The following is a 13,278-nucleotide window of genomic DNA, read 5'->3' as shown; positions in this document are numbered from 1 at the left end:
CCCAGTCATGTATTTTCTGTTCCGGACTAAACACATTTATCATACTAGTGCAGTGCCCATTCTAAACCTGCCTGTGTGGAATGGGCTGTTTTCATGTCCTGCGTTACTGCTCTGCAGTCTACTTCAAAATGATTTCTCGTCATTAGTGAGTCCTCCTCAAACAGTTCGACAATACACTGTCGTTTTTTATTGTTTGTGTGCTGGATGTTGTGTGCAGAGATTTTTATAAACATTCTATGGTGCAAAGTGAAATTAGAAAGCTCTGTTTCCATCCTACCTGGTTTATCTGCAATGAAGATTTTATGGAAGAGTAAATATGGAACTAAGATAAAAAACTAAATGATCAAAAATCGAATTATCAAAATGATATGGAGGTCATTTTGATCAGTGGTTTGACCCAGTTGCCGACCTCTGCTGCAGTTAATCCGAGGACGTAGAAGATGACATGTTCAACTCGGTCCACAGACTAAAGGCACACTGCGCCCCCAATGACTGCTACAAAGCACTGGTCCTCTGTTTATTCAGTATTTTCTAATATTGAACGTATCACGTGTCCAAATCGCACCAAACTCGACACTGCACCTCCTCGAGCCACGAACAATACACATGTCAAGTGTGAAGTCAATTAGATGAACGGTTTGCGAGATATATGTCCCACATACAGACAGACAGACGTTGGTGGAATTAATAGTTAGGTCAATTTCACCAAGTCAGACTCAGAAATGACACGATGGATAAATATGACAGACTGAATAGAAATCATGCAAAAACTGTGGGAACGAGAGTGAATTAGTGAAATTAATAATATCACCGTCTTCTTCACACAATAAGGGGGGGAATTTGATATCCATCCTGGGAGAGTATTTACCACCCCACCATTGAGCTTAGGGAGGGGGGGGGGGGGGGGGGGGGGGGGGTTGTTTGTACCCTGTTATGCAAGATGGAAATGAGTTTGCCACGCTTTGCTGTAGCAAAGCTATTTTGGAACGGCTCACATCAGAAAAACGCTGGGCAGAGCAGGAAAATTAGGTCACTTACACCGAGCAGGGCAGTGCCATTTTTCTGGATTGCAAGCGGCGGCGGAGGGTTGAGACTAAAGGACTAAAACGTGTATTTATTCAGGACAGGGGGGTACACCGATTTGAGTGAAATGAACAAGATTGGGGAGCTTAACACGGGCGAAGCACAGAAGCGTTTTTTAACAGAGACCTGGCAATGACCTGAATACATTGCAGCAATGGAAGGGAAGCGAGAATCCCGGCCGAGAGCAGAACTTCAGATTTCCTTCTGCATTTTGTAAAAGATCACACTACACACTTTGACTTTCTTGTCTGTGTAGCAGAGACAGATGCTGACACAGTGGGTCTGATTTATTATGCATGGGACTGTGGGGCACTATTGTTGCGGGGGGGGGGGGGGGGGGGGGGTGAGAAAAGATGGCCTCCTCCTTGTTAACAGTAAATACGTGATCCATCCCCCTCATTAACCGCTGAACTGAGAGGAAGAAGGGAAGCCAAAACTTGCCCCCCCCCAACTCGGTTATATGTGAACTAATCATCCACTAGGACAGCAAAAATCCTGTTGGATGTCAGGGTAACGATGAAAGAGAGATGCACTGCAGTCAGGGGGCGGGGAGCGAAAGTATGCACAGGAGGTAGGGAGAGACAGAGAGGTGAAGGAGGTGCTGGGGACAGTATGTGGTCACAGACAGACGGAGGGAGAGAGAGAGAGAGAGAGAGAGAGAGAGAGAGAGAGAGAGAGAGAGAGAGAGAGAGAGAGAGAGAGAGAGAGAGAGAGAGAGACACGGGTAACCATAAAGGAAATGACAGCGGGAGCAGGGAAAGGACAGACAGGGAGAGGGTACATGAGGAGAGACTGGTGTGTGTACGTGTGTGTGGGGCCATGTGTGTGTGTGTGTGTGTGTGTGTGTGTGTGTGTGTGTGTGTGTGTGTGTGTGTGTGTGTGTGTGTGTGTGTGTGTGTGTGTGTGTGTGTGTGTGTATGTATGTGGAGATTGTAGAAAGGCCCAGAGGTGTCTTGTCAGCGGTTTCAGTGGGCCGTGTCTGAGGAGTCCTCCAGGTGGCAGGTGGATATGCCCTAGTTTAAGGGAGCGGCGCCTCTTGTCTACTTGCACTGTAAACTCACTTGCACTTACAAACCCACATATACACACAGATGTAGAGGAGGCCTGTGCATAAAGCATGTAAACAAACACACAAGACCCGAGGTCGGTCCCCCTTAACTCCTTTTACATTATATTTAACACTTAAGTCCCTGAGGTTTACTGCGGGTGTTTTCACAACTGAAAGTCCAAACCAATGTTAATTTCTTTGTTAGATTGTTTACATTTGATCGATAGGTTTCACATTGTAATTTAGGGAGCAGACTAAAGACTTTAGTGTTAGATTGGTAGGTCTCGATGTTATCATTAGTTTGCTGCATCTACCTATACTCGACATTGATTGGTTTGCAGACAGGCGGGCGCCTGATGTTGGCGTGTTGTCAATTTGGCTACTCGCCAGCGTTTTAAAATGAAGTGAATAAAAAAAAGTAATATTTACATTTGAATGGACAAAATGAAGGAACAAGTTCATTATGTTGATGTCATTGCCAATGTGATATCATTATGGTATCACTACCAGCAAAATGAATGTCCTCGTTTTTCAAATATTTCATTGGAAGCGAGACTGAAAGTACACCTACTAGTTCCTTCTGCTTTTTTTTCTTCCTCTATTGTTTAATACTGTCTCAATTACCTGAAATTGGTCTGTTGTTCCAGACCATGGTCCGAGGCACCTTTCACACCCCTTATTTTGGTTCGGACTAATCAGAAAAGTCCAAAGGCCCTGACGATAGGTGTGAAAGCCCCCCTTTCACACCTACACAGGGATAACAGTGCACAGTTATTGTCCCTCATTATTCCTGTTAGAACAGTGTTATCAACTGTAATCAATAATAATAAAGCAGGCTTTAAATGACGTCTCTGTCAAAAATAGGATACCTATAGTTATACCAAAAGGACTTAAAATCTTATTCCTGCAATTCCCCCAAAGTAGAAACAAACCACTCTCTGTCTGTGTACAATGGATTTACTGATAACTGAGCGTCTCTGACAAAATGTCAAACTACAACCAGGCTCTGAAAAACAGTGGACTCCAAAACCCAGTGATCGATGTGCCTCAAATACGCACGAGAGAAGGACAGATTATCCAAACTAAAATGGCCTTTCCAATTCAAAGAGCCGTTCTGACGCCTCTTAAAAAGGAACCAAATCAAAAACGGAGTGCGCTTGGATTATTGTCTGACACAATTCTTTCTGCATCTGAGTTTGATTTTCAGACCGAGACAAAGCAAGACATAAGCACTGGGTGGTCCCAACTGAACCTGAGTCATTGTTCCCCAAACAAAAGCTGTATGTTCATGAAATGAAGCTATTGATCTGCGCTTTGTTGTGTATTTTCCTCTCAGTTTGTCTGGAATTTGTGTGTGTGTGTGTTTGAATATTTTTCCATTTAGGTTCCAACTGTTGCAAGCATTTGCCTCAACTTGCATGTTTGCATGCGTGTGCATTTGCACACATTTGCTGCTGCATGCATGTGTGCGCGTGTGTGTGTGTGTGTGTTTTCAATGAGCCGTCAGTCCTAAAGAGGGGCTGTGCTGCTGTCATGTGATGACACCTCTCATTTGCTGCTGTCCTGTGAAGTGGAGCTGAAGGCAGGGGTCAGGCCACCCTCACAGAGACGCCGCGACTCAGAGCACATCATGTCTGCCTGCCTGCCACTGCACTGAAGACCCACACACACGAAAACACACTCATGCATAAAGCAATCACACACATTTGTTTGCATACACACACACACACGTGCGCACAGAAAACCCTCATCCTTGTCCACACACCAGCCGCATTTATCATTTATTAGAATTTTTCAATTAAGTCTACTTCTTTTGAAACAAGCTGCAAATACAATTATTGAGTGCACACAGGATAAACTGCACAGAAATCGTATTATCACAAAGAAATGGCTGTTTCGCTGTCAATAACAATAACCACTTTGAGTCCTGACTGAAACAATGCCCTCTTTAGTCAGCCATGCATACACGTCTGGATTCAGAGTCATTCTGTCCTACACATCGCTGCCTCCGTGGAAAAGAGGAACCGCGATCACATAATATGAGGAGACCTGGGATACGCCTGCTGAATGCAACGCCACGCTCAGAAGTCATCTCTTCCCCCCCCCCCCCCCACACACACACACCTCCAGCCTCCCCCTCCCCTCCCCTCTCCTTGCTCCTGTAGGCCGTCCATTCATTTTGATCGGTGTCACATGCCGTCATCAATTACCCATTAGACAGTGTAATATTCGCCCAATATTGCCGCCGTGTGACTGGGAGATTTTAGAGTGATCAAAACCGACAAATCTGATTTACAGAGCTGGCATAAATAAGGAGATTGTGCCCTCCCTGATTGCCCTGTTGAATAATGGATGCCTGTTTGGTAATCATTTTCCAATATCACAGCACTTTTCCCTGAGACTGGTCTAGTCCTAGAGTCCTAGATTTCCTCTTCTTCTTTTCTGTTCTTTTTTTCCAGTTTTTCTTTCTTTCTTTGTCACCCTTTTCCCCTTCTGTTCCCCATCTTGTTGTCATCTGTATACACACTGACCTGCAAGAGCCAAGGTATCCTAAACCCACCTCTTTGTTCATTTTGACCCAAAAAATGTGCAGACATGGTCTGGGTCTCAGTCGTGATGCTACAGCGTCATCGCTGAGGAGGCGGGTGTTGTTGTGACTGAAACATTTGCTCTTCTGATTCATCCTACCATTGTTTGGAGAGAGAAAATGTCACCAGGTGCGAATGCTGCAGCGGAATCGATGTGTAAAAGTACAGTATATGCAAATTATGCAGGAGGTACTTGAAAAAGTATTGGACTTCACGAAAAGTACATTACTTTTTACAGTAAAACAGGTAAAACAAAGGAGGCTTGCAGCTACTTCAACTGACCAGCACAAAGCCCTCAAGTTATATATATATATCTATATATATCTATGTATCTATATAGATTTCCCTCAAAGTTTAATGTACAGGATAATATTTCTGGATTATTTGATCCTGATCGTGCGTTTGATCATACTTCCTCAGCCTTCTGTGGCTGGCATCAGGCAAACAATTTAGTCTGAACACCCAACAGTTGTGCACATCACTGCGCTTCGTGTCAACTCTCAGCTACGGCTTGATGGATGGGAGGTTTAGCTCACTAAACTTGCCCGAATTAGAATCTCCGACATTTCTTCCCTCTCTGATGGTGTGTGTAGGCAGGCTACCAGGGGATATAGGAAAACATTACCATACAGAAGGTTTAGCAGGGGGCACAAAAGATTGAATTGCCTGCTTGTGTACCTTCCCCACTGTTTGCATACGCAGCCTTCAGCTCGCACTACAAGCAGCACTAAAACTAATTGTAATCGCATGACAACCACACAAGCCGTCTCAAGGTCAGAGCTTTGATGATATCGTAGCAGCGCTCCAAACAGCTGCTCCTGTGCTTCTTGTAATATTCTTCAAGGCGCAGTTGTGCCTCTAATGGGGAAAGGCCAAGCCAGGTTATGAAAATCCTTATTTACAGCGAGCTGCCTGGCTGTGTGAAGTAGGTCACAGCAGCTCCTGAAATGGAACGAACCGCGCTCACACCGTTTAATACTTTTCTTGTGAATGCTCGCCGCCTCACAATGGCACCAGAGGGAAAGACACAAACACGCCGCTTTCACTCCTCCTTTAGCAAAAGAGTCTTGACTCCACTGTTGAAATTGGGCCGGCCCCCTTTGGGAAAGTCCAGCGTTCGCCCGACAAAACAACAGAAATAGGCAGCCGACTCCACAGCCCGTAATATATCAGCAGAGGGAAGAGGTTGAGCTATCAATACAATAGCACCACTGCAGGAGTTTTCTTTTCAGAATAGCATATCCTCTATGTGGAGCCACATTCAGTTAGGACACTGTCTTACACCAAAATCGCAATGGCCTCACAGGTCAGGCAAGCTCATACAACGCTACTCTAATCTAATCTGACACTTACTGCTCATCATCATCATCATCATCATCATCATCATATACTCAGAGTCTTGCAGCCCCACAAAACATATACGACAGTGCTGGATGGGTGTTGGGTCTGGTGTTTAGGGGGCCGTTATCCCCTGCGGTGATGGATGCCTGTGGGAGGCTGTTATGCCACAAGGTGAAAATGTCCATTAATCAGCCCCCACTTCCTCCACTGCCTTGGCTTTCCCATTACCAGCGCACTTCAAGTAGCCTGATTGGTTTTTAATTGGCCTGCCCGCCAAGAGATAGATCATGTTTTCCCCGAGGAAAGGCACAGAGGTGTGTGTGCATGCGGGTGGGGGGCACCTGAGCTCTCTTTGAAAGGGATACCCGCATCCTGATCTGTCTGAGTACTCATTTCACAAGAGGGACAAACAACTGGACCAAGATTGGATAATGTCACAATAAGTATTCTTCCTTTTGAAAGTAGTGCAACCTCTCTTTTGACATTTCACTGGTGAAATGACAGATACCAATTATGCAAGTACATCTCTCTACATATGAAGTCAAAATGAGCTTATCCAAAAACCACATCTTGAGTTTTCAGGAAAATTACTCCTAATCCCCTCAGACTGTGACAGTTAATTGGTTGGACTGCAACAGAAGGCCAGGCATAAAAATGTCTGTGACTTACTGACAGACTCAAAGTTACACCATTGGTTGGCCGGTCCAGTGTTGGGCTTTTCTCATTGGCCATTGCTCTTTCTTTTAAATATGCTTTGGTGGCATGAGCAGTTCCCACGATAGAGACCTCTGCTGGCCGTGCCAATACTTTACGACAGAGCAACAGACCAATCACAGGAATGCACTAATTGGAAACGACCTTGTCACACCGGCTGACATCACGGTCAGCAGCCTGGTTTAGGAGCAACAATCCCGTGTGGTAGGTTTTTATATCTGAGCTAAGACCATGATGCCAACTCTACTATGTCTATTTGAAAAAAAGAAACAGGAGAAATGTTTGCTTTAGCTAAATGGGAGCATCCCCATTGAATAGATTTTTTTACCAAATAGACAACACAACACAAAACACAGAACACAAAACAACAACAGTGTTAGTCGGCCTGGCTTTAGACTAAAGAGTAATTTAGACAAGAACTGTTAGACAAGAATTTCTGCAGTTTAATTTACATTGCATTCTTTATATCATGAAAAAGGCTGCTCTACATGAAAAGGGTAGTTAAAACAGAACAGAAGCTTACAAAGGATGATATTATGACAATAAAGGAAAAATATTTTAAAAAAAAAGAATATATCAAGACAAGGTAAATATGAAGCAATGTTAAGATTTAGACAAAAGAAAAGACATGGTTGAAATGTATTAAAAGTGAGACCATAACAATAAGTTTTGAGGAGTTTTGAATTATATGTATTATTGTTGACCACTTTCACCTTCTCCTTGTTCAGACCACAGTGTTATAGTAACTAAACACAGCAGCCAAATCCCAACACCAGCGACTGCTACAAACCATGAATTTGGGACTGAGTGATGAGTGTGGCATAATTAATAGCCTGTAGCGGCCAGCGTAGCAAGGATGCATGTGTGAAGGACACAAGAGCAGCTACATCTTACACTGAGTAGACGTCAGTATTGACATTGTGTCCGCTCAAATAGATCAATCCCCTCTCTCTGCCTTCTGCTGACCGATTGGAAGATCCCATCGAGTCCCTGTGGTGTGTTCACAGAGGTTCATGGGGATGCACGTTGGAAGCACAGCCACAGACTGATCCTTCTGGCCTCTGTGGCAGTTAGAGAAAGAAATAAAATTCATATTCGTGACAAAATGTTTGAAGTAATCCCAGGCGCTGCATAATTGATTCGCGGCGTGCTATGATTTGTCACGAGGAAAGACAGCAGGTGTGCCCACAATGTTATCGGCAAATACACTATATTGCAAACCAGCACTTCTGTTCGTGCATCACAGTGTGACGTCAAGGGCAGGTTATGTATGAAGGCCGGCCAATAAGCCGGTCTCAGCCTTCACCGCAGGGAGGGGGGGGCGATCTGCTCTGTGTTGGGGAGATAGGCTCCTGGTGTGGAGCTGAAGGTAGCGCAGTCTACTGAGAGCTGCACCCACGACAGCAGAGGCTGCAGACAGGAGAAACTGTGACACGCTGGGAAGTGGTTCTAGACGTGTGCTGGGGTGTAATTCAAGGTTAAATCATCCCCACAGATTTGGTGGTAGAATGTAATTGTATTTCTAATATCCCCACCTTTTGTCATAGTAATATTTGATGTAACAGTGTGGTGCATTGTGCAGCCAACATTGAAATAGGCAACTGGTTTTGATGCTGAGGCTGATGCTATATTTCCTTTTCTTCCCAGGTATGCAATGCATTTCTTCTGTGGTCTTCTCTCACACACTAACCTGGAAACCAGACCAATCAAAGAGCTCATATTCAAGCGCTCTCACAGAGGAATTTCGAACTGGTTTGGCCAATCACAACCTTTAATCAATGACTGACAGAGCAGCGGCCAACGGGAGCGTTTTTTGTTACCGACAAAGATTGCTACCGCTGAGGTGGAGAATTGGTCGAATCCGAACTCACAACTGTTTAAAAACATGACATGTTCCATTGCTCTGATTGGTCGTAGCTCTCCTCTGAAAATCCAATTGGTTTGGTGGTGCCAGGCTGCTCTTATACAGCAGCTTATTCTTGGTCGCATGGCGGCAAAGAGCTTCACAGGGCATGTGAGGTTCACACTGTCCTCTTTTGATCCTGTCCTCTGTATGTCGGATACTAGTGCAGCGAGAGGGATGATCCCTCACTGGACTCCCACCCAATTTCTATTTGTTGAAATCCAAGGGTAATTTAAAAACAGATTTTTTTCCTATCTAATTTGTTTTGCATTTTTATGTAAAAAGACAGCCTTGTGGTTTCCAGCAGAATTAAAACTAAACACTTATCTGTACGTTGACATACATATATTTTAAATTGCCTCCAGTATTCAAGTATGCGTTTGATGACACGTTAATGCTTTGTGAATTCATAGCCATGCATCGTTCCACATGTGAAGGTGACCACCACAGCGGCTCACGCAGGCAGTCTCGCATGAATGCAGAGTCATGCTGAAGTATATATGGCTCAGACATACTAAGCGTAGCGTGTGCTCCAGCCGCTCAACATGGAGGCTAAACCCCGCACCCACCCCAGCCGGTCGCATGCAGGGGATCCCCAGGAGGCTTTTTGCTGCTCATGCATTAGGCTGCTGAGGAATGAGGGTCACACAGTGCCTCCCAATCCCATCGTGTCCGTACATGATATTTAAAAATCCTGCAGGTTTTCTTTGACACATTATATCTACTACACATAGATTAATATATACAATTAAGAGCAATAAGAAAATTACGCAGTCATGCACTGAGCAGAGGTAGGGAATGGTCGTCACATGTTACAGTACCAGCGCATCAGTACATTTCTTATGACCTTAGAGTCCATATTCAGCTTTCCCATCAACACCCGATTCCCTCTACCCTCCAGCTCTGACTACACTGTTGTGATTATAAGGGGCTGGATTCTTCTGCTTCTATAACACAGAGAGAGAGAGTGAGAGAGAGAGAGAGAGAGAGAGAGAGGAGAGAGGAGAGAGAGAGAGAGAGAGAGAGAGAGAGAGAGATGATGGGAGGGAGGGAGGGAGGGGGGTTCCCGCAATGTTGGTCTCAGTAAGACCCAGGTAGCGTGCTTTCCCTCTATAATTTAATCACATTCAGCTGTCTCCCTGTCCCCGGCTCGCTCAGCAAAGCACATCAGGCACCGCGGTGGCACAAACACGCACACACACATGCACACAGACACACACACACACTCTCTCTGCACACTAACACAAGTCTCCCTCTAACAAGCAAGACATTTCCTTCCTCTTGCAGCTAAAGGAACATCCCACAGAACATGGCTTCACCTCATGCTAAGCGGCTTGTCCTGACCGCCTCAATAAAGTGACACAGCCGTCTGTAAGGTACAGAGCACCGAGGGAAACTGAACTAAATACAGCTCAACATTCACAACACTACTTATCTCTGGGTTTATTATAAAAACAGAATAAATCTATAAGCATAAACCTGCAGGATCGAATATTGATATTAGCAGGACTTCTATCCTGTAGGTTGATTTCTTGTTAGGAGAAATTCTTCTCGGCACTGTTTACAATCCCTCGCAGTATCCCCACATGTCTCCAAATATTGTCTCCATCATCTGTTGACATGAGGAACATTCATTCTGACACATTTTGGGCAACGGAGACGCAAGTGGCTCACTTTGTATCAGAGCTTTGTTTGTCTTGACAGAATGAAACATGTTGCGGCGCATCTGCTGTGTGTATACAGCGTGTGCCACCCACAGGAGCGCACACACACACAGGCTCACACAGCAACATCTGCATTGTCTTTTGTTGCAAAGCAGAAATAAATAATAAAATATGATAAGGTGTAGGATGAAATGGTGACCGGAGGGGCTGGTGCACGCGAGTGGACCCATAATTTAGATGCAGCCAACTTCGGCAAAGACTTAACTGTATTTGAAACTCTTCCAACTTGAAAGTCTCTGTCTTCATTTCCTCTACTTCTAATTGTTTTCTGTTAGTCAACCGTCCCTGGATACATAACTGCGTCAGAGTGATAGCAACAGAATATAATATAAGGCACAACAAGGGAGACTCGTGATGGCTGACGCTTCAGGACCAGCAAAATGTAAAAAAAATAATTGTTAAAAATAATTATATCAATAACAAAACAGCATGTCACTGAGGATGAGGAACGTCTCTGCAAGAAGTAGCTCTCCTCCTCTTGAAGTCAACAGAAGTTTGCAGTGCAGCATTATCCACGGGAGGAGCGCAGAACTTGCAGAACAAACTTTTAAACTGGTGCCCCCATTAGAATACCACTTCTAAAAGCTGCCTCGTGGAATAATAAGCGTTTCATTTAGGTCTCATTCAGCTGGAAAACATTCATTTTCAGAAGGTAAAGCAATTCTACAGAGAGTCAACGGAAAAAATGAAAAAGAAACTAATAGTAGAAAATCCAGAGCAGCGTGACCGGAACGATACCGAACTGAAAAACGATCTCAGTGAGACTGTGCTCCTTTTCACTAAAGTCACTGCACCTGTGCCATTGTACCACAATAAGTAAACCTATCTCAACAATAGGACACAGCAATCAACACATACAACTGTGTAGAATTAAGACTCAAGAATTTCTTCATCCATCTCAGATTAAAGATGTATTTTCTCTAATTGGTCTCAATCCACTCAAACAGACTATTGTCTCTGCAATAATTGTACATGCACATCATTTCTTCCACAACAGCAAAGGCTCAGACATGAGATGGCACAAGCAAGTAACATACCAACTGCAGTCTTCTCTTTTTAAACTTTTCCTCCTCCTCTCCCGAACAACGCGTCCCCCTTTCCAGCCTTTTTCCTTTCTCTCCCCTCGATTCACTTACTGTGCTCACTGCAAAGTTCTGCTCTCCTCCTGCATGCAAATCATTTTTACGACTTGCGAGAGATGACTGAGGAATGAGGGGAGGAGGAGGAGAGCGAAGGGAGAAAGGATGACAGAGGGGTGGAGGAGTGGAGATAATGGTTGGGAGGCAGGCGACCAATGGGCCTGGAGCCTAATGGAAAAAAAGGGAATCAGGACACACCAATGAGGCGCAGCCTGGAGAGAGAGAGAGCGAGAGTGAGAGAGAGAGAGAAGAGAGAGAGAGGAAGTGAGAGAAGGAGAGAGAGAGAGAGCAGGGGAAGCAGGCGAGAGAAGCAGGGATGGCGAGAGTCACAGCCGGGGAGGAGACGGTGTAACGCAGACCCAGAAAGACACTGAGAGGAGAGGGAGAGCACACAGAGGGAAAACAGAGAGAGAGAGAGAGAGAGGGAGAGAGAGAGGGGGGAGAGAGCTGTGCATAGCGGATGTGCCACAGTAGGTGGAGAGAGGCGAGAGTCCCAGGCGAGCTGGAGAGACTGCACATCAGAGAGAGCGAAAAGGGGAGAGAAGCTCAAAGACAGAGAGAAGGAAAAGACAGAGACAGAGGAAGGAAGGAAGAAAGGGAGAGAAGAAAGGAGCTGACTTACCCGAGCACTCTGAGTAGCATCCTTCACACACTGCCTCCTCAGACTCCACACACACACACGCACACACACACATGTACACACATGCACCCACCCCAGCGATAGAGGCGCACGCCGCGTTGCCGCTGAGACTAACCAATAGCAAAGACAACAAAAGAGAGGACTGCCAAAGCCGACTGGTATACCCTAAAGCAAACGTGCCTGTGTGTGTGTGTGTGTGTGTGTGTGTGTGTGTGTGTGTGTGTGTGTGTGTGTGTGTGTGTGTGTCAGAGAGGGAGGGTGGGAGAGTGTATGAGCATGTGTTTGTGCTGGGGAGAGGAAAGGGAGAGACCATTGAAGGAAGCAAAAAAAATCCTCTCTCTCTCCCTTCTGTGTCTTATAACCTGAACAGCTTTCCTCCTCTCTCTCTACGTCTTCCTCCCTCTATCTGTGTATCTCGCTCTCTGTACCACTGTGCATGTATGTCCTCCAACACACAATGTGTTCTCTCTCTCCCCCTCCGCTTCTCCATCTCTCTCTCTCTTAGCCTGCTAATGTGCCCTCCCTTCCCCTCTCTCTCCCTCTCACACATTTACTCAGAGCTGCAGACTGTCTGCTCCCGGAGTCGGCTCTTCCCACGGGCCCCAGGTAGAGATGGAGCGAGGGAGGGAAAGGAGAGAGAAGAGAGAGAAAGAGGGGTGGGGGGTGAGGGGTGTACAGTGCATTCATTTTAAATGGGAGCGACACAATTTGAGCCTTTAAAAAAGGGGCGAAATTGGATCGCACTCGTGGTTGGGCGCACATTATTTGGGCCCGAGATCATACAGGGAGCTGAGGTGCAAACTTAAAGGAAGTCGCCGGCTGATCACTGGCTCGCTGTTAATTTATGGTACCCCCCCCCCCCCCCCCCCCCCCTCCACTACCCAATCCCAGGCTTCAGGCTGGCTGAGCACCAGAATTAAGAATGCACAAGATGGATGAGTATTGAAACAAGCTAGTTGTAGCCTTGTGTTCGCTGCTGAGCGCCGCTCTCAACCACGAGACAAAATTTACAATACAATCAGGCTCCAACCATAAAAGAAGGTGACATTTATGCGCACTCTGGTGTGCATGAAAATAGGAATGCCAACGCGATGATTT

General features: G+C 45.5%; 1 protein-coding gene across 2 annotated transcripts in view; it reads right to left on the bottom strand.

Annotated features, from left to right (window-relative positions):
- The window catches only part of myt1lb (myelin transcription factor 1-like, b), a 112,612-nt gene extending 100,218 nt beyond the window's left edge, over nucleotides 1-12,394 (bottom strand). Inside the window, exons 1-2 of one of the 2 annotated variants that reach the window (XM_034576989.1) lie at nucleotides 12,163-12,393; nucleotides 11,439-12,051 (exon numbers count right to left, since the gene is read on the bottom strand). The gene's annotated coding sequence lies outside the window, so the exon portion shown is untranslated. Of the gene's footprint in view, nucleotides 1-11,438; nucleotides 12,052-12,162 lie in introns of both variants that reach the window. The other variant, XM_034576987.1, reaches the window with a different exon arrangement.
- Nucleotides 12,395-13,278: the final 884 nt, after the last annotated feature.

This window comes from Hippoglossus hippoglossus, chromosome 22 (assembly GCF_009819705.1).
Source record: "Hippoglossus hippoglossus isolate fHipHip1 chromosome 22, fHipHip1.pri, whole genome shotgun sequence".
Lineage (NCBI taxonomy): Eukaryota > Metazoa > Chordata > Actinopteri > Pleuronectiformes > Pleuronectidae > Hippoglossus > Hippoglossus hippoglossus.
This window is presented reverse-complemented; position numbering and strand designations above follow the sequence as displayed.